At 37.5% G+C, this 22,415-nt stretch overlaps 1 long non-coding RNA gene across 2 annotated transcripts in view; it reads right to left on the reverse strand.

The window, feature by feature from the left end:
• Nucleotides 1-15,731: 15,731 nt before the first annotated feature.
• The window catches only part of LOC311615613, a 72,954-nt gene continuing 66,270 nt past the window's right edge, over nucleotides 15,732-22,415 (reverse strand). Inside the window, exons 3-4 of one of the 2 annotated variants that reach the window (XR_014793774.1) lie at nucleotides 21,784-21,851; nucleotides 15,732-16,014 (exon numbers count right to left, since the gene is read on the reverse strand). This is a non-coding gene — a long non-coding RNA (uncharacterized lncRNA). The remainder of the gene's footprint in view (nucleotides 16,015-21,783; nucleotides 21,852-22,415) is intronic. The other variant, XR_014793773.1, reaches the window with a different exon arrangement.

Genomic DNA, 22,415 nt, shown 5'->3' on the forward strand with positions numbered 1-22,415 from the left:
TTTAGTTGGTTTGGCAGCAGAGGAAAAGGCTCACTCCCTGCAGCCAAAATGGGCCTATTTGGGAAAAGGAAGGTGCTGAGAGAGCCCAGCATAATTTAGTCTTTCCAAATTTATAAAATGTCACCCCACTGTCCCTGGTTCTTCGTGATAAGGGGAGTGGTGGAGAAAGGTAAAGTATGTTTTGGGACACTCCCAGGAGTGAAGAGGTAATCATTCTCTTCTGATAGCAGGTTGTGGTGCCTTTTTCTCTGACTAGAAAGGCAGAAAATATTAAGTTGAAGCATGATATTGTCATTTTTGTCAGTCCAAGATGGTTGAATAATTCCCGAGTCCAGCAATTAGATGTTCCTCTATGTGCATATTATAGTCTTTTCCCCTCACCTTATGAAAGTATTATTTGCCAACTCAGGATTAACCTGGTTTTGAGGTAGAAGTAGTATGGGACAAAGAAAGATGAAGGGAGCAACTATATAAGAATAGAAAAAAGAGGTGACTTAAAATGAAAAGAAGAAATTGAAATTTTACAGAGGAGCTTTGGTAAACATTGCCACCTTTAATCAAGAGGTAGAATATGTCTTTTAAGATGCCTGTCCTTGGAATACAGATGCAATGCTGTGAGGAAGTCTAGCAGCCAGCCTCAATTCCAAAAATGTAAGAGAGTTTTTAAGCCACTATAGCTGACACCGAGTGAAGCAGACACAAGTTATTCCCATCAAGCCCTGACCAACTTTCAGGTTTGTGTGCAAAATTTTTTATTCGTGTAAGCCACTGAGTGGTTTGTTATACAGTAATGGATAATTAAAAGAGGCTTCTCTCCATATTTCAGAAGATTGAAGAACTAAATGAAAACAATTGAAAGTAGAATGTAATCTATGGGACTGGATCTATTTTAACACATTTACCTGAGTAACAAATAGCTTATAATAGACCTGAAACCTTTGGAAACATTCATGTGATGGCTGGTGTAGAGAAGATAAGAGTTAGAAGTGATGGATGATTAGACATATGCTATAAGTAACATTTTACTGCTTTGTTAAAGCTCAGCATTTAGGCAGAATAATGACCCTCCAAAGATGTCTGTCTTAATCCATGGAACCTGTGGATATATCACCTTACAAGGCAAAGGGTAATTAAGGTTGCAGCTGTAATTAAGGTTGCTAATCATCTGACCTCCAAATGGAAAAAATTATCCAGATTATCTGGATAGGCCCAATAAAATCACAAGGGTCTTTAAAAATAGAAGTAGGAGGCAGAAGAGTCAGAGTGATGCAGCATGAGGAAGACTCAGTTTGGCTTTGAAGATGACGATAAAAATGAAGATGAAGGTGGCAGTGAACAACAAACAAACCAACAAACAAACAAAGAAACAAACAAGGCAGCCTCTAAAAGCTGGGGAAAGCAAGGAAACATTTTCCCTGGAGCCTCCAGAAGGTATGCAGCCCTGCAGACATCTTAATTTTAGCCCAGTGAGACACATTTTAGACATTTGACTTCCAAAAACTGTAAGATAATAATTTTACATTGTTTTAAGCCACCAAGATTGTGGACATTTGTTAAAGAAACAATAGCAAACTAAACTACTTGGCCTCTCACATGTAGCACTTAATCAGTTCATTATCTTTGAACTGACTAAAATACAGAATTTCATGCACAACAACTTGTTGAAAACAGTTTTAAAAAATCTTCTTTTGTGAAAGAGACTTATTTTTCTTTTAAGTTCCAGTCTTGGTGACAGTAGCCCTGCATAAACAGACACTATGCATACAAGTCCTTTGGTTGATCTCTTACCACCTCAACCCCACCTTCCCTTTTAAGTTATTGACAATATGTTCCATGCTTCTATATTTCTGGTACTATTTTTGTTTCTGGTTTATGTTGTTCATTATATTCCACAAATGAGTGAGATCATGTGATATTTATCTTTCTCCAACTGGCTTATTTCGCTTAGCATAATGTTCTCCAGGTCCATCCATGCTGTTGCAAATGGTAAGATTTCTTCCATTTTCACAGCAGCATAGCATTCCATTGTGTAGATGTACCACAGCTTTTTAATACAATCATCTGCTGATGGGCCATCACGCTGTTTCCAAATCTTAACTACTGTAAATAACGCTGCTATGAAAGTAGGGGTGCATATATCCTTTCTGTTTGGTGTTTCTAGTTTCTTGGGATATATTCCTAAGAGTGGGATTACTGAGTCAAATGGGAGTTCCATTTTTAGTTTTTTGAGGAAACTCCATACTATTCTCCACAGTGGCTGCACTAGTCTGCATTCCCACCAGCAGTGCATGAGGGTTCCTTTTTCTCCACATCTTCACCAGCACTTGTTGTTTGTTGATTTGTTGATGATAGCCATTCTGAAAGGTGTCAGATGGTACCTCATTGTCATTTTGATTTTCATCTCTGGGATAATTAGTGACTTTGAGCATGTTTTCATATGTCTCTTGGCCTTCCTTCTGTCTTCTTTCAAAAAGTGTCTATTTAAGTCCATTGCCCATTTTTTGATTGGGTTTTTTATCTTTCCTTTGTTAAGTTGTAGGAGTTCCCTGTAAATGTTGGAGATTAAACCTTTATTAGTGATGACATTGGCAAATATGTTCTCCCATGCAGTGGGTTTTCTTGTTTGTTTGTTTGTTTGTTTATTTATTATTAATGGATCTTTTGCTTTGTCGAAGCTTTTTATTTTGATATAGTCGCATTTGTTTATTTTCTCTTTAGTTTCCATTGCCCTAGGAACTGGGTAGGTGAAGAAATTGCTTTGGCATATGTCTAAGATTTTCTGCCTATGGATGCTTCTAAGATTTTTAGGTTTCCCATCTTACGTTTATGTCCTTTGTCCATTTTGAGCTTATTTTTGTTTATGGTATAAATTGGTGGTCTTGTTTCATTTATTTTGCATGTATCTGTCAAATTTTCCCAACACCATTTATTAAAGAGACTGTTTTGACTCCATTGTATGCTCTTGCCTCCTTTGTCAAATTTAGTTGAGTATAATGACTTGGGTCATTTTCTGGGTTCTCTATTCTGTTCCATTGGTCTATATGTTTGTTCTTGTGCCAGTACTAGGCAGTTTTGAGAACAGTGTTTGTGTAATATAGCTTGATATCTGGTATTATGATCCCTCCAACTTTGTTCTTTCTCATAAAGACTTTTTAAAAACATAATTCAACATCAAAGCAATCATTCCTTAATTGGAGCTGACATTGGAAGGCAGCTAAAGGAACAGCATCTCTATCTATATATACATCTCTTTTGATATAAAGGACATAATTTGCTCAATTGGAAAAATCTGAGTGAAGTTTGTATATTAGATATTTGTTTTGTAGCAGTGTTAATTCTATGAATTATGAAAATTGTATTATAGTTATATATGTTGTTCTAATTCTTAGGAAATATACACTGAGGTGTTTAAAAGTAAAGGGGTATTATGTTTGCAATTGATTATCAAATGAGAGAGAGATAGTAAAATGGGATGTCTTGATGAGAAGTATATGGAAACTTTCTGTAAGCCAGAAATTATTTAAAACAAAAATTTTTAATATTTTAAATTTATTAGAGAGAGAGAGGGAGAGAGAGGGAGAGAAAGAGAGAGAGAGAGAGAGAGAGAGAGAGAGAGAGAGAGAGAGAGAGAGAGGGAGACATTAACATGAAAGCAAAACTTCGATTGGCTGCTTCCTGCTTGCACCATACTGGGGATCAACCCTGAAACTCAGACATGTTCCCTGACCAAGAATCAAACTAACAATGCTTTGGTGCATAGGATGACACCCAACCAACTGAGCCACACAAGCCAGGACAACTAAATTAAAAAATATATATCCATACTTAGCACTTTCGACTTATTCTGAGGATAAAAAGAAATGTGTTTTACAATGATGTCTTATTCTGCAGTGTAATGAATGGTTCAATCTGGTTGGACTCATCACCAGTTCATAGGCTCTTGTAATAATCCAGGTGGTGATGACGGTGGCCTCAAATAAAGATTGGCAATGGAGTAGAGAAGTAGATAGAAAAATGAGATACCTAGGAAGTAAAAATCAGAGGACATGATGGGATGTTATAGAGGTTATAGGGAGGGAGGAGTCAGGGGTGACCTTTGGGATTCTTCCTGAAATGTTTGAGTAGATGTTCATTGAATTTGTGAGTTAAGCACCAGAGGCAAAGGAGCACATTTTAGTGGTAAGGACGATTTTAGTTTTAGACCTTTCCAGCAAACTAGCTCTAGCTGTTGCCTTCCCCGTTTAAATTGATAGTAATGCCTTCCTTCCAATTGCTCAGGTCCAAAACTTTGGAAATACACTTGACACTTCTCATTTTCTCATATCTGACATCCCATTTACTAGGCAACCTTGTTGGCTCTGTTTTCACAAAATACCAAATATCTTACCACTTTCACAACTTTCGCTGGTACTGGAATTTTTCACAGCTTCTTAACAGGTCTCCTGCATCTACATTTTCTCTATACAGTATCCAGTTGGAAATTGTTCAAACACAGGTAATGCCACCCCTCTGATCTAAACTCTTCAATGACTTCAAATATCTCTCAGTATAAAAGTCAATGTGCTTCCAAAGGCCTTTAAGATTCTGCATGGAATGACTTCTAGTACTGCTTTGATCACATCTCACACTCTCCCCCTTGTTCATTCTGTTCCAGCCACAGCAACTACTTTGATTCTCCTTAAACTTGCAAGGTATACTCCAGCCTTGGGCCCCTTGCTCTTGTCCTCTCTTCTGGAATGCTCTTTCCTCAGATAACAATATAACAGAAAACTCTGAAATGATAAGGCCTTAAACAAAGTAAAACTATTTCTCTATATAGTATAAAGAAAATATACAAATAAGGTGTGAAAGGAAGCTATTGTGTCCCCACTGTGTGTCATTAAGCCTCAGGCTCAGACATTTTTGTTTCTATAGCTTCAACACCCTTCCCTAAGGGTACTTCATGACACAGGGTGCATACTGGAGTCCCAGATATCATGTTCATATTTGACACTGCCACCAGGATGGTAGACAGAAAGAAACTCTCAACTGAGTCAGTTCCATCATAAGAAGCAAATCCAGCCGAAGCCGGTTTGGCTCAGCGGTAGAGCGTCGGTCTGCTGACTGAAGGCTCTCAGGTTCGATTCTGGTCGGGGCATGTGCATTGGTTGTGGGCACATCCCTAGTAGGGGGTGTGCAAGAGGCAGCTGGTCGATGTTTCTCTCTCATCGACGTTTCTAGCTCTCTATCTCTCTCCCTTCCTCTCTGTAAGAAAATCAATAAAATATATTTAAAAAAATTAAAAAAAAATAAAAAAGAAGCAAATCTAGCCCTTCCACAAATAAATATTTGTATAGTTCTTTGATTATATCTTACTCACAACTTACCTTTAAAAGCCTTTGAAGGACTTTGGATTTCAGGTTGAAAAATCATATTTAGGTGCTAGGAAGGCTGGAAATGCAGTTGTTTATTTTAGGTGTCAACATGCTCAGCTAAAAAATAGAGTTCTTTTACTAAGGAGAAAGGGGTGAATGAATATTGGCAAAGTGAGATAGCAGGTTTTGCTGCAGATATCTTATTTCTAATGTCTATGAATTAATCATTACCTTGTCCTCTGAGAGCACAGCCATAGGGCCTGTTGCCACATTACCCATCTTCATTGTGGGAGGTGGGCAGTGAAGAGCATGGCTTTTAAGCCATACTAGTGAGGTGGTAAGAAGGAAGGACAGATTAGAAGAAATGGTATGATAGCCCTGGACATCCAGGAAAATGGAGTATTGGTCTTTGATGAGTCTATGACTAAAGTAAAGTTTGAGTCTTACTGTTAATTTTTATCCTTGTTTTTCTTTCCTCTGTAATCATTTGCACTCAGGGTTGTTTATATGTGATTTGGCATGAGATGTAAGTGTTCTGCTGGGCCTGGGTGTGAAATATGTCCATGTTCAGAGTTTCTCATATTTCCTATTACTTTTTCATTTTCATTTCTGTATAGGGCATTGGTAAAGCTTTTTAACCACATGCAATATTATCAAGTACAACTTGAACAAAAAGATGCAAGTATGAGTGAAGCTTTGCTACAGAGATAGATAGGACTTAAAGTTACAATAATATATTTTCTAAGGTGTAAACTTCTTTGTGAAAAGAATGTGTATATAAATTTAGCTGTTTTAATAAACTAGCAGAATTGAGGGTTTGCTAGAGTTTAAAATAAATAATTAAATACCAGGATATTATTTTTTAAGATTTGACAATATTAGAAATATCTTTTAAAAACAAGTTAGACAAAATATACATATTATAATATATTCCATAAAAAAGTATTTAGGAATATCCATTATTCTCCAGCTACTGGTTATCTCTGCCTGAGTGATGGGGGGGAGGCAGATTGTATTTTTCATTATCTCTTTTTATGATTGGTTTGTATACTTTTTATTGTTCATAAACCCTCACCCTCAACCCCAAGGCAAGACAAATAGCTTAGGAGTGATGCAGATTACTCAGTGAGGAGGTAGTCAACATATGAAGTTCCCATGTGACATAAGTGATACAATCTATGGCACTGCAGAGGTGGTACATGGGTTGGAGGTGGGGACAGCTCCTACTTATGCCAACTTCTGAGTTACCAAGAAACTGTTCTAACCACACAAATGAAAGTTCCTTTTGTGAGGTATATTGTAGTTTGGTAGTTTCCCTTCTTTTGTAAGGATAATGACTAAGCAAGAAGTCCCTGGGTTTGCTCTGTTCAGAAACCCAGGGTACAGTAATCAGACAATAGCCAACACAAGTGATTTATTCTAAAATCTCCAATTCATATCAAGATTTACCATGTTGTATATTTCCAGGTGGATATTGAAAATGCTACAGAAATTATTTGGTAAAATATATGATTGTCTAACCACTATCTGTACAAGTGAAACATATAAAATAATATTGATTGTAAAATGTAATTAAAAAATAAGATTTTTAAAAAGGAAAAAGATTTACCATGCAAATATCTATCTGTTTTGGGGAATGTTGGAGAAAAGATCTTTTATGTGTGAAATACTGGGAAATACAGGTTATTTAAACTTTTCAGCAAATAGTGGTATGGATACTTGGAAAAACATTCAAATGTATGTTGCATATACAGCAAAGGGGAAGGAAGGGATGGGGGCTTAACAGTGGAGGAGTGGAGCCAAAAAAGATGAGATAGTATGATCAATATGGAGGGCAACTCTGATGGTGACAAGGAAACTATTGATAAGAGGAGCGTGGCACAGCTGGGCAGGACAAGCCAGCTATTGAGGAGAGAGTGAGTTCACATGCAAGGTCAGAGTCAAAAGTCTATGAGAAGAGAAGGCAGGAGGAGTCAATCAATATTTTTTCCTCTGTAAAATGCCTCAGAAAGATAGAAATAAGTATATTATTATCTGTGTTTTATAATATGAAATGAATTTCCACATCAGCAAGCTAATTTCCCCCCAAAATGTATCTGTAAATCTGTAGAAACAGCTTAATTCTCTAATATAAAGCCTGTAAGAATTCTAGCCTCTTTTCTATAAAGCTCAATTTCTTCCTAATGACTCATTTCTCGTGGAAACACAGTATTGTCTAAGATTAGTTACAGAGATCTAATGATTATTCCAAAAGAAAATAAGTGTCTACATTTTAAAAAATAAATCTTTATTGTTCAGATTATTACAGTTGTTCCTCTATTTTCTCCCTATAGCTCCCCTGCACCTGGTTCCCACATCCCCTGTCCTTATTGCGCCCCCCCCCCACTGTCGTCATCCATAGGTGTAAGATTTTTGTCCAGTCTCTTCCCACACCCTCACACCCTCTTCCCCCCAAGAATTGTCGGTCCACTCCCTTTATATGCCCCTGATTCTATTATATTCACCAGTTTATTCTGTTCCTCAGATTTTTAATTCACTTGATTTTTAGATTCACTTGTTGATAGATATGTATCTGTTGTCACTTTGTTGTTCATAATTTTTATCTTTACCTTTTTCTTCTTCTTACTCTTCTTAAAGAATACCCTTCAGCATTTCATATAATACTGGTTTGGTGGTGATGAACTCCTTTAGCTTTTTCTTGTCTGTGAAGCTTTTTATCTTCCCTTCAATTCTAAATGATAGCTTTGCTGGGTAATCTTGGTTGTAGGTCCTTGCTATTCATCACTTTGAATATTTCTTGCCACTCCCTTCTGGCTTGCATAGTTTCTGTTGAGAAACCAGCTGACAGTCCTATAGGTACTCCCTTGTAGGAAACTAACTGTTTTTCTCTTGCTGCTTTTAATATCTTCTCTTTGTCTTTTGCCCTTGTCATTTTAATTATGATGTGTCTTGGTGTGGTGCTCTTTGGATTTCTTTTGTTTGGGGTTCTCTGCACTTCCTGGACTTGTAGGTCTATTTCTTTCACCAGGTAGGGGAAGTTTTTGTCATTATTTCTTCAAATAGGTTTTCAATATCTTGCTCTCTCTTTTCTTCTGGAACCCCTATAATTCAGATGTTGGTACACTTTAAGTTGTCCCAGAGGCTCCTTGCACGATCTTCATATTTTTGGATTCTTTTTTTCTTTTTGCTTTTCTGGTTGGGTGTTTTTTGCTTCTTCATATTTCAAATCTTTGACTTGATTGTTGGGATCCTCTAGTCTGCTGTTAGATCTCTGTATATTATTCTTTATTTGAGTCAGTGTATGCTTAACTTCTAATTGGTCCCTTTTCATATCCTTGAGGGTCTCACTATATTTCTCAGAGGTTTCTTAAATGTTCTTGAGTAACCTTATAACTGTGGTTTTGAACTCTATATCCAGTAGTTTGCTTTCCTCCATTTTTTTCATTTGTGACCTGTTTCTTTGTCTCCGCATTTTGGCTGCTTCCCTGTGTTGATAGAGTGGCTTTGTGTGCTAGGTGTCATATAGGGCCCAGTGACTCAGCCTCCCCAATTACCTGAGGTGGACCCTCTTGGTGCACCCCTTTGTGGGCTTTGTGCACAGTCTTGTTGTAGTTAAGCCTTGATTGCTGTTGGTATCACTGGGAGGAATTGACCTCCAGGCCAATTGGCTGTGAGGACCAGTTGTGTCTACAATGGGAGAACTTCTGTGCTGGAACACCCTTATGAGGCAAAACTTGCTTCAGTGGGGCTTTGGTGCTCACTGAGTCTTCCCTCTGAGTGTGTCTCTTATGGATATGTAGAGTTGTAATCTGGATGGTCTCACTCTGACCACTGGGTACACTGGCTCTTGAATCTCCAAGGAGATGCAAAGTCAGCCACTTCCTAAGCAGGAGCTATAGAGAGATCTGCAGATTCCTCCTCTTTGTTTGGGGTTTGGAGATGCCCAGATGAGGCCCATCTGTGAAGCAATGCAAGCTTCTATGGAGCTCTTGGCCTTCTTTTGGAAACTATGGGGCTCTTTCACCCAGCTGCAGTTTGTTTGGTTTTAGATTGCAAAAGGCCAGTCCATTCATATGCAAAAGCTTCTGCATATAGCTTGGGTGGGGTTGTAAATTAGGTAGGGTGAGGTCTCAGGGAATCATCAGTATGGAGCAAACAGCAATTGGTGCCTGTCAGCCCTACCCCGAAGAGGCCCCCAGGCCTATGTGTCCCCAGGCACCAGGTAGGCACAATGATCACTGCAAGCACCTCTGAGAGAAAGCTGCCCTCGCATTCCTGCCCAATGCCAGACAGTCCAGTTTTTCACCATATAAGTCTGGGTCTCCAGAGTCTCACCTGGAACTGGAGTTCAGAGCAATTGGGAGCTTGTTTCTCCTTCCTGGTTGAAAAAAACAAAACAAAACAAAACAACAACAACAAAAACAAAAACAAAACAAAAAACAGAGCACCCAGTTGCCAGCCTCTTTTGTGTGTGCCTCCTTACCTCCACACTTCCACACCTCCGCACCTCCTACTTGACTCAATGCATTTTTCTCTTTCCTTCTAGTTGTAGAACTTCCACTCAGCCAGCCTTCATGTAGTTCTGGATGATATTCGTTTTGTCTTTTAGTTGTAGTTTTGATGTGGTTGTGTGTGGCAGCAAGTCCAGGTGTTTACCTATGCTGCATCTTGGTTGTCCCCTACATTTGTTGATTTAAACCTTTTGCCAAAAGAAACCATTTCTTCTCTTAATTGAGTAAATAATCTTATCTAAAAAGAGTAAGTTCTTATTTATGGTAGAAATTCACTATTCAAGTTGAGCCTATGATTCTATGTATTCATGGTGTCCAATGCATTATAAGCATCACTGTTAAAATGTAATAGTGGGTAAATTTTACTTCTTGACCCAGGTTACCTTGATAATGTTACCTTTATATCAATGTCAGGGTAATTTATTTATTTTGGTCATTTAAACAATATATCTCTACTCATTATGAACATCATGGTTTTCAAAATATGGTTCATTCACATATGCTTGCTGCTATTGTATTTGGATTTTGTTAAACTTGAAAGGACAGTGCCTTTTGTTTTTAAATCATATATATTAAAATGCAGAACATAAGCCACTGTGATACTCAATATGATATTTTAATCATCCAAGTCAAAGGAAACAAGGTTCCATTTTCATGGCAAATATAATTTGCAGATGACCTTATTGTTCATTTGCATTTGTCCCTCAGGTGAATAAAGTGTCTTACAGAAGTCTTCACATCAAGAGAGTTACTGAGGCTAATACTAGTAGCTTAACACCAGAAGTGTCCCTTACAATAGGTTTTAGCCTAGTTGAAAGCAGACGATTTTATGACCTGAAAACAATCATCTGAATAAGGATAACTCACTGAGGGATATTGTGTGGGAAGAGAAATGTCAAGTACTGAAAGCCCAGATATAAAAAGAGTAATGTGATTCATGAAAAAGTTGCAAAATGGTAATCCTGATTACATAAAAAGGAAACACCTAAGAGATGACCTTAATTGTTCCTTAAAAATAGCTTTGGTGTACTCTACTGAAAGCTTGCTCTGACAACAGTTGAACATCTCAGCTCCTCATGATGGTTTCAGATTAAGGTGGCATGTATTTCCTTTAAAGTTAACACCATCTGTACGTACCTTCTTCCCAAAGCAATTTCTTTCCGTTTAAATAACCCAGGCTGCCTTTAAGAAGTTTCTCATGAGAATTAACTTGCATATGATACTAAACTAGTTAGTAAACCTGAAAGTGTCAAATGAATGCTTAGTCTTACACCAGGGAGGCATAAATATACCTCAAAATAGAGTTGTAAAGGCAATGCAAAATTTTCATCAGATTGTAATTTACTAAATTAATGAAGACATTTTGGTATTATAATTCTTGTAAGGTAAATGTAACTCTATAAGAAAATAATTTAACAAGTGCCTCTAATCTAATGCTCCACCTTTCCAGCGTTACTATGAAGTGAGTTAAAACACTCTAATGAAAAGGTTACTTATACAAATGCATGTCTATTATTTATGTATGTATTGAATACTAGACAATGAAATTCATAAAAGGTTAGAGCTGAAATGAACCTTAGGGATCATCTAGTATATTTTTTATTAACTAGTTTTTGACAGAGGCAAAACTAGAATTTTGGCCTTTCAACCTTTAGTCTTTGTTCCTTTCATTACACTGAGTTCTTTACTGCTCTCATTTAAATTACTTATTTTTTTTGAGAAAATTAATAACTTCACCAATGCTCTTCAAAATTTTATGTTTAGATATGAATTTCTAAAATTTGAAGTATGCCCTTAGCTTTTGTGGAAAAGATTATTTGGTAATGTATATTATAAATAATTTTTAAACCTAAGACGTAGCTTTCTCTACCTCAAACATGGGTTAGGAATGCTGATTAGCAAAATAAGTCTTTACTTTCAACCTTGAAAAGACTTCATTTCTCTTTCATGAATTCTGTAACTTTTTCTTCTTTGATAGTCATATTGAGCTGCTATATAAATCATAGTTTAAATTCCCAAACTCATTGTAGGAAAGCAAACATTCAAAGTTTTGGCAGAAAAATTTAAGGAAAATTTAAAGTCCTTGCTTTGTCGTTATCTCATTCAGAGCATCATAAATATTTCATTCCTAATCTAATGGATTTGGCTTGGAGTTACCTTACATAGCCATATTGTGATGTTAGGGTTTGGTTTGTTTTAAAAATTTATAGCAGTTCCAAGCTGAAGTTAGAGCTATTCTCACAACTGCCAATAGTGCAGGCCATTTCCTATAAACATCTTTTTAAATAAAAATCAAACACACATTATCCAAAGAACCTAAGACACAGCTGTTTCTGGTTCTGATCTTAAGAGACATCAACTTTTGCTTGACAAAGTGTAAGTGAGCAGGGAATTGATGAAGTCTGATCACCTATTCCAAGGAATTCTGCCTGGGGATGGAAAGAATGGAAGAGGATGTCATTGACATCATTTTCCTGTTTAACTAAAAAATTATTTCCTAGCTGAGATGAGAAAGTAAAAGTAATGAGAGATCCATATAGTCCAAAATGAGGTATTAATCATTTATTTTGTCTTTTTTTAATTTAAAATTTTTTAACTCATTCGAGTTAAAGTGTACTTACTATATGACCTAGCAATTCCATTCCTAGGTATTCATCCAAGAGAACTAAAATCATATGTTCACACAATGACTTCTACATAGTTTTCTTTTTACTTCTAAAATCCTCAAACTGAAACCAACCCAAATGCCCATTGATAAAGTATAGTATAGTCATACCAAGGAATACTATTCAATAAAAGAAACAAACTCTGGCTACATAAAACAACATGAATTAATGTCAACATTTTGCTGAACAAAGGAAGCTAGAGACAAAAAAGAAGTAAAGTCTTATTCCATCTATATAAAGCTCAAGAACAAGCAAACTACTATATGGTAGAAAAACATCAGAAGAGTAGTTTCCAAGGATGGGTAGTGTGGGATTGACTGCAAAGAAACACAAAAGACTTTTGGAGTGCTGCTATGACTTTATTGGGAACAGTCTTTATATAAGTGTACATCAAGGTTTTGCAATCTTGTTATTATTGGTATTTTTGGGCTAGATAATCTTTCTTAAGGAGGGATGCTTTGTTTATTATAGATTATTTAACAGTGTCCCTGGCTTCCATTTTCTATATGCCAGTAACACCTCCACTTATGTCAGATGTGACAACCCAAAGTGTCTCCAAACATTGTCAAATGTCTTCTATGTGACAAAATTAACCCTAGTTCAGAATCACTATTGTGGTTCAGCAATTATTATCAAACTTTATACTTGAAATGAGTGTACTAATTTTGCTATATAAACACATTATGTCTCAGTAAAGTAAATAAAAATAACCCCTTTGAGAAAAAAGAATAACTTTACAGTGCAGAAACATGACAAACACTACATCAACTAAGTAGTCAAGGTCAACATCAACAATGATAAGTCATGTTGATAGTATGAACTCTAGGTATAAATGTAATGAGGATTGGTCTTTCTTCCAAAAACACATGACCCCAATGCAATCATGAGAAAGACATCATACAAATTCCAATAAGAGGAACAATCTATAAAACCAGTATTCCTCAAAATTATAAAAAAAAAAAAAAGAAATCTGAGAAATTTCACAGCCTAGAGTAGCCTAAGGGGAAATTATAATGAATGTAATGTAGGATCATGGATGGGATCCTGCAACAGAAAAAGGGCAATAGGTAAAAACTAAGGAAATCAGAATAAAGTATGGACTTTAGTTACTAATAATGTAACAATATTGGTTCATTAATTATGACAAATATACCACACTAATGTAAGATGTTTATAATAGGGAAAACTGTGTGTGGGATATATGAGAACTGTTTGTACATTGATGCATTTTTCTATAAATCTCAGTCTTTTCTAAAATAAAGCACTTATTTAAAAACTAGGGGCCCAGTGCATGAATTCGTGCACCTTGAAAGGTACTGTGGGCTGCCAGGCTGCGGTGGGCACAGGGGCGGGTCTCAGCCCATCCTCCATGCCCCTTCCCAGGCCTCTTGCCACGCCCCTCTTGCCACGCCCCCTCTTGCCACGTCCTCTATCCCCCCTCTGCTGGCAGCCACACTCCATCTTCTCCCATGTGCTGACTGCACAGGCCTCACTCATATCCACTGATGGCGCAGAGTGAGTGGGGCCAGTGTCAGCAGTGGGTACAAGTGGGGCCAGTGCTGGCAGCGGGTGCAAGCAGTGGCTCCGGCACCGGTAGTAGATGCGAGAGGCGGCTGCCACCCTGATCACCCCTCAGGAGCAGGGGAGCAGGGGGAGGTGGTGATGCCCTGACGGGTGATTGGGGCCAGCAACTGCTGCTTGCACCTGCTGACAGTGCTGAGTGATTGAAACCGGCGCTGGGCGCCAGCAGCAGGTGCAAGTGGTGGCGCTGGCAGCAGGTGTGAGTGGAGCCAGCGCCAGCAACAGGTGTGAGCATAGGGTGAGACCACGGCGTGTGGGAGCAAAGAATTTTTAGTAACCATTAGAGGCTTGCACATATGATAGCAACCAGTGCTTTGCCTTGGTCTGGCGCCCCTGCTCACCTGCTCCACCATCCAGCCACAGCAGATACCTGCCATGTTCTGCGCTCTGCCACCAGCTGCTGACTCCAGCCATGTTCCAAACGCTCCCCCTGATGGTCAGTGCACTTCATAGCGACCAGTTGTTCAGTTGTTAGGCCTTTAGTTCTACTTGTATTTTAGGGTTTTATATATAACTTAGTATTGACACTAAGCTTATAGGGCACAAAAATCTACTTATGTTTTTTGTTGATTTTTTGGATTTAATACTGTTAACCACAAACATGCCAAAGACATTTTATTAACTCACTGCCATCTACCTCTAGACCTTTGATCTTATAAGTGACCTTAAAATCTGCTTGGGACATGTTGGGGCCAAGTAAGATTTAATTAAATAAAAAATATTTGAGCACTTTCTATATGCCACACATTGAACTAGTTATTGGGAACGGGAAGATGGATGAGATTTGGTCCCTGCTCTCCAGGAACTCAAAGTCTTGAAAGAGGGCACCATCTGGTGTAATGGTGGAGTTATTTATTACAGGAACATCAAGGTGGAAAAGATTATTTTATAGTGGCAGAGCCTTTTTCTCTCCCACAAAACAGATTGTAGTGATTCTGTCCTAGGGAGGGCCCAAGCCTGGATTAAGATGTTAAAGGGCTATTTTTAAGAAGAGGGGAATATCAGTCAATAAGAGGTAGGAATATTTCTTTAACATGCTTCACCATCCTCACTACTCTTTCAATGTTGGTTTGTTGAAACAGTTTTGAGAATTTTGTGAGCCATGATATTTGCATTCTGTATTAATAACAGCAGAACAATTGAATTCTGCCAGATAGGCTTTTCTGCCTGATTGTGGACTGACCTCTAAGTCTTCCTATGGATGTGCTTATGCCCGAGTTTCCACATCTGGACAGATCTGAGGAAGGTTTAGGCCAGATGTTGGATAAATTATGGAAAGTTTCTGCATCTCCATTTTCTTATCCGCAAAGAAAAGAAACCCCAAACCTCATGGGATGGTTGGGGTAGGATAAATGAAAATTCTTTATAAATGGTTAGGTGCTTCCCAGATGTTGGTGGTTTTTACTATCCAGATCTCTATCTTGACCTGGAACTTATATAGACACTTTTATCTTGGGTTCCTTTGCAGTTTAGAAAATTATGGTATGTCACATGAGGGAGATGGTGTAGCATAGTAATTAAGAACACAGACTTTAGAGTCAATGAGATCCTGCTTTTGAATCTCAGTTTGGCAATTTACCAGCTGTGTGATAGAACTATGCTACCACTGGAGGTTCTTATGAAGATTAGAAGAAATAACGTACAGTTAAGTACCAATTGTTGTGCCTGATGTGCAGCAAGCACCTGATACTAACGTTGTTATTTTTATCCCATTTTTTAATCTATGTTTCACCAAAATGTAAACTCAATGAAGCAAAGAATTTTTTTTTAATTTACTGATATACCCCAAATACCTGAAATAGTGGCTATCATATGGGAGGTGCTTAGTAAATACTTATTAAATAAATGAACAAATCTGAGCTTCACTCCAGGCTCTGTCTGCCACACAGTATTAAAGACATTCTGAAAAAAAAGACATTCTGGTAGGAACAGAAAACTCTGTAGCTCAAGAATATCTTTGTAATTTTCTAATTTTTAAAATTTATTTATTGATTGATTAAGGTATAACATATTTGTCCGCAACCCCCCATTCCAATCCCCCACCCCTCCCTACTCATGCCCCCTCCCCCCTATTGTCCTTGACCACTGGTTACGCTCATATGTATGCACACAAGTCCCTTGGTTGATCTCTCCCTTTTATCTCCACCTCCCTTTGAGGTTCAACAGTCTGACTGCAATTTTCTAATATACTAATAGTTCCATTGTTTCAGGCAGGCAGATGATCCACTCAAAATCCAGCTATGGTGAACTGAAGATGACCACTTTTTTTTATACTCCTCCCATGGTGAGATAGGGTCCATGTTCTTGCATTTTGAATCTGGGCAGGCTCAGAGTCAATAGAATATTACAGAAATAAGGTTGTGTCAGTTTTCATGCCCAGACCTTCAGATGTAGCCTCTTCTAATCCAGCTAGCATTTAAGAAGTGTGATTACCCTGTGACCATCGTGCTATGAGAAGCTTAAGCTACATGGAAAGACCTTGAAGAATGATGTACCATGTGGAGGGAATCAATAAGTGGGACACTCACTATAGAGAAATATTTTATCTATGAAGACAATAAAACTTAGAATCAGAGAGATCAATTGCTAATTTTCACCTTTACCTCCCTTTGTTCCCAGAAATAAAATTAATGGCCTGATTACTTTGAGCAGAGAAGAGAAAGGGGCAACTTGCCTCATCAATAAACACAACAATTTTTTCTTTGGGATGACATTATTAAACAGGTAGGCCTATAAGGTTATCATAATACCTTTGATGGCCACTGTAGTATCCAACCACCAAGGTACTCCAATGATCCTCATCTGCTAGTATTCACATACTTCTATAGTCTTTTCAAAAAATGAGTAGGGCTGAGTAAACTAATAAGATAGTATGAGAATGATGGAGTGTAATTCCTGAGGTTAGGTCATAACGTTGCTTCTTCCATCTTGCTTCTTTTGGTTAACTTGCTCTCATAGAAATAAACTATCATGTTTTAAAGACACTAAAAAAGTCCTATGGAGAGGTCCACGTAGTGAGAAACTGAGGATTCTTACCAACAACCAGCCTTAACATGACAGCTAAGTGAACCATATTAGCAGTGGATCCTCCAGCCTCATTCAAGCCTTCATATGAATGCAACCCTAGTTGTTGACATTTTGACTGCAACTTCATCAAAGATCATGACTCTCAATAACCTAACCAAAATGCCTACATGTTTCTGACCAACAAAACCTGTAAGATAATATTATTTAAAAATTTTTAGGAACTGTGTTAGACAGCAATAAATAATGTAGCCACTCTCCTCATCCATGCTGCATTTATTTTTATTTGCTAGTTTGTTACTATGTTCACTCAGATTTAGCTGGTATTTGAAATTCAGAGCTTAAACACAAAATTGCTTTCTAGTTCTATGGTATCTGAGGAAATTTATTATCTTCTTTAATAGTAGGCACACTCCATCTTGTCATGTGCCTTACAAAAGCTCAATTCTTAGAGGTAGTGACACTTAAAAACCAGCCCAAAGTTGCCTAATGGGCCCATGTTTTTTGAACCATATTACTGTTATTTTCATATAATTCTAATTATGAAAAAATATTATTTATATGGGAAAATTAATGCTGAGACCCAATTAGGCATATTTTAGGGCGTGTCTCTCCCCAGCACATGCATACAAAGAAAAGAGGTGATGGAGAAGTAAGAAAACTAAGACATATCCTTAGTTACTAGCAGTAGAAATTCATAATATTGTGACTTAGGCCCTGTTTTCCCTACCTTCTTCCCCAACAGTATTTGACAGTGAAACCGGAACTTATCACTTAGGTTTTCTTATAAGTTACTTTTCTAGATGAATGGTTCTCTAAAGGTCCAGAATTAATTAATTAGAGCAGGGTTAGTTGTCTATACCATAGGGAGGGGGATGTTCATGTGGACTTTCTCACTCCCCATCTGCCCATCTGGCTGTGCTTTCAAAACTTGATGACTGTCTTGATATAAAGTGATCAGGGAGTAATAGAGAGGAGTCCTGAAAAGTTCTACTCCCTAGCTCTAGAAAGACAAGAAATAATTGACTTTGATAAGGCAGAGGATAATTTCATCAAGTCTAAGGGCTTTTTGTCAACTAGAGCCAGAGAACCTAAGAATGGGTTTCTGAGCTAAGAGTATGTTGTTACGTTACCACTCCAAAATAATTTTAAAAGGAGAGCTGGCAGTTATTCTACCTGAATGATTTATACTCCCTGCCCTATAAGTAGGACCCTGGATCATACAACCTCAAAATTATTTTGGTCCAACTCTAAAATATCACGAAGAGTCCACCTGGTATAGTTTCTTCTCCAGATGCCAAACTACATTCCCATTTATATGAGAGCTAGAAGCTTTAATAGTTACTGTCTTTTTCCTTGTTTAGTGTGGATGTTGTTATAGTAATGCAAGTTGTTTGTTTTTCTACATCTTCTCCCTCTTCATGGGATTTAATAAAGCAGGTTTATGCTCAACTTTAATATCTCATGAATATGTAGCGGAAAAGTAGTTAATTGCGTTTGCATCAAAATATGTTCAATAATGCTGAGCAGGAACAGCAATAGAGGTTAAAAGTAACTCCAATTCATGGACTAGAAACAGGATGAGAAGGGAGATAATTTATAGCCAACTGGCAGCTGCAAGGTAGTGAATTGATAAGGCCACAGTCACAGACCTTTAATTGATGGTTCTACCATCTGTAAAGAAACCATGTGTAAATAAGAATGAACAGTTTGGGTGCAGAGCTCAGTGTGACTGTGATTGTGTCATGGAAAAAGATGGAAAAAAAATTTAATCCTCATAGTTTATGTTGCTCAGTCTCCTACTAGTTGAGAATATTTTACCAGAAAGTGTGTGACACCTCCTAGTTTGAAGGAATGGGGAGGAGAAAGCATTAGGTCACCTCTCACAACCATGCTAAGTGCTATGCAGTCAGATACCAATTCTGGTCCTGATTCTTTCGGCTTCTAGTGTGTGAATGGGCAAATGGCCTCAGTTTTACCATTAATAATATGGGGATAACATTAACTACTTAATATGATTTATAAAAGGCCTAAATAAGATAATATATGCAAAGCAATGGCATAATTTCTGTAGATAATAAATGTGAAATATATATTACCTACTGCTGAATCATTGCTCAGTTGTTGTAATGGACCCTAACTGAAATATTTTTGCTCTTTAAAATATTGTCATATTTACCTACACTCAAAATTATTTATTTAGGATAAATTCCTAGCAGTGGGATAAAGGGCATAAACATTTTAAAGGCTTGATTTAGATGCTTTTCTAGACTGGTTATATTTATTTGCACCCACACTAATGTTGCAGAGTACTGGTCATTTGGCTTCATCCTTGAGAGCACTGTGTATCATCTTTTATAATTGTGCTAAGGCAAATAATACTTCATTTAAATGTGGATTTCGTTGGTTACCACATTGAATATTTGTTCATATGTTTGTTTTCTTTTGTGAATTGTCTGCCCATCAATCAACACATCATGTTCCACTTGTGTGCCAGACACTGCTAGATATATTATGGAAACAAATTTGTGTCAAGAAAGATATAATCCAAACTATGATAGCACACTATTTATTAAAGGTGTTCCTCATGTTAATGCACTGGGCTAAATACTTTATGATAATGTAAAATCCTTTGCATTTCCTGGTTAAAAGTTAAACTCCTCTGGTTAATCTGAAGTCTGTTTTGCAATTTACTTATTTTGACCACATTTTTCAGAGTTGAGTATGCTATGCTTACATCTTCTGCACAGGTAAACGGCTGTAGTATGAATTTAAATTTCACACACATACATACATAAAACAGAGATGGGGGATGAAATCACTGTAAAATGTGTAGAGAAGTGATGAATCAATAACATTTGGGTTGCCAGAAAAAGCTGAAGAATATATAAGCCATATAAAACAAACTAAACAATTTTAGCACATGTAAAGCCGGTGCAATTAAGATGGTGTTCTTTGAATCCTCAGGTTGAAAAGCCTGTCCTACATTTGACAATTTGAGTGGAAACATCTTGTGGTAGGCACCCACCCATCTGCACACCCATTGTTTAGTTATATCCTATATTAAAAGATCAACTTTGGCTTGACAACTGCACAGTGGCATATTTCTTGCCTGTGTAGGTGAATTAGAGCAGTCCAATGGTAGGTAGAGGTGAAAAAGTTTCTCCTTACTAGCAATGGTAGGTATAGGAGTCCCCAATACCTTACAGTACTTTCAGAAAGTTGTTATCAGGGATGTTTGTATCACCTTCTGGCTCACTGGAACTTTCCAGTTTAGCGGGGTATTATTTATTGCCTTCTGCAAAGTAATACACAGGAAAGAGGAAAGGCTGGCTCATGGTCATTCTGCCAATTCATATTTTCATTGCAATTCACAGCATTTAAATTATGTTCACATATATTATCACAATGATTCTGGGAGGTGTTGAAAGCTGATGCCCAAATATATATATATCTCAACACATAAGACAAAGCTGAGCTTCTTGCTTTAGCATTGTCTCAAAGGGACAAAGGTAATGGCAGAGTTTATTGAAAACTGGAAGTTTGGTTTAAAGCAAGTCTTTCAATGCATGGAGACTTCATTAGGATAAGGTAAGAATCACCATATGTCCAGGATTAGTGAAAAGAGCAAGATGAGAATTTTGAAGTGAAAGATTCAAAGAATGTTAGTGTATAAATTGTCTATTGATTCTATTGAAGAGTTAATGGTTCTGTTGGCAAAGTCCCATAATAAACAATCAAACCATTTGCTTGGGCAAGACAGTCCTGGAAAAGTAAAGTAATACTAATAAACACAGTGAAATAGCAATCATGTTAATGTAGCTAGTAAGGTGTGGATTAGGTTCTCAGTATCCATGCTGAGTGTGTGGTAGATGGTTTTGGTTTTCAGAGTAAACGTGGTCATATATCCATTTTATAGATGAGGAAACTGTGGCTCAGGAAGATTAAGTGGCTTTCCAATGTCACATGTCTAATTAGTTTTGGGGAGAGAACTAGCCCTGAGCTTTTTTCCCATCTTGTCCACTCAGCACTTGCATCTTATGCTGTTCACCTTGCCCTTTGTCTGAAGTCTTGCTGGACATTGATGAGTTGCTACAGCAAAAGGAAATTTCAAATGGATTTTAAAGTTTTAGCCACATGGTCTCCCTTGAACAAATGATAAAATGCTTGCTGAGCATAGGTTTGTGCAATGAGTCTAAGTACACTTCACTCTATGTTTCAAAGATAATTAATGGATGAAGAATAGGGAACTGAGTCCTTACTAGAAATTTGATGTGACATATTAATCATTAATATGGCACTGGCTGCTATATCAATAGTATGCCAGGGACAGAAATTATTTGCTGTTTTTAAAAATATATTTTTATTGATATAAGAGAGGAAGGGAGAAGGAGAGAGAAATAGAAATATCAATAATGCCCCCAACTAGGGATTGAGCTCACAACATGGGCATGTGCCCTTGACCAGAATCGAACCTGGGACCCTTCAGTCCGCAGTCCAATGCTCTATCCACTGGGCCACACCATCTAGGGTTATTTGCTGTCTTGAGAGTGGGTCCTATTGATTCTTTCTCTCTGGATTTTTTTTTTTTTTCATTTTAATGTTGCTGGCTCCCCTGTTCTAATCACCAGTTGAGCTCATACCCACCTCTTATGTGGTTCAGCTGCTTCTGTGGACATATCCCATGAAGATAAAATGCTTCCAAAGTAAAATCACTATAAAGAGAAATGTGGTGCAGAGGAACTGTTTATTAAATAATAAAAAGTTTATTAGTGAGAACCCAAGTCTTAGTGGGGTAAATTTGGCACCAATTATTTTTTTATAAGGCCACTAGAATATAAGCTTCAGATGTGCAGAGGTATAATTGCTTCAATATTGAATCTCTAGTGTTAAGAGCATATAATAGGATGTCCTGGCCAGTGTTTCTAATTGGTTAGAACATCAGCCTGTGTACCAAAGTATTGAGGGTTCACTCCCTGCCCCTGGTCATGTTGGAGGCAACCAATCAATGTGTCTCTCTCATCTCTCTCTCTCTCTCTCTCTCTCTCTCTCTCTCTCTCTCTCTCTCTCTCCCCCCTCTCCCTCTCTCTCTCTATCTCCCCCCCCCATTCTCCATTCTATTATCTCTGAAAAGCAATGAAAAAATATCCTTAAGTCGGGATAACAAAAATAATTTTTTTAAAGAGCACATAATTGGCACTAAAAAGCATCTGTTAAAAGAACAAATGAAGAAACAATGGGCAACAAACACTATTTAGCTTTTGAGAAAAATTCACAAT

Source organism: Pipistrellus hanaki (assembly GCF_964339955.1).
Source record: "Pipistrellus hanaki genome assembly, chromosome: X".
Taxonomy (NCBI): Eukaryota; Metazoa; Chordata; class Mammalia; order Chiroptera; family Vespertilionidae; genus Pipistrellus; species Pipistrellus hanaki.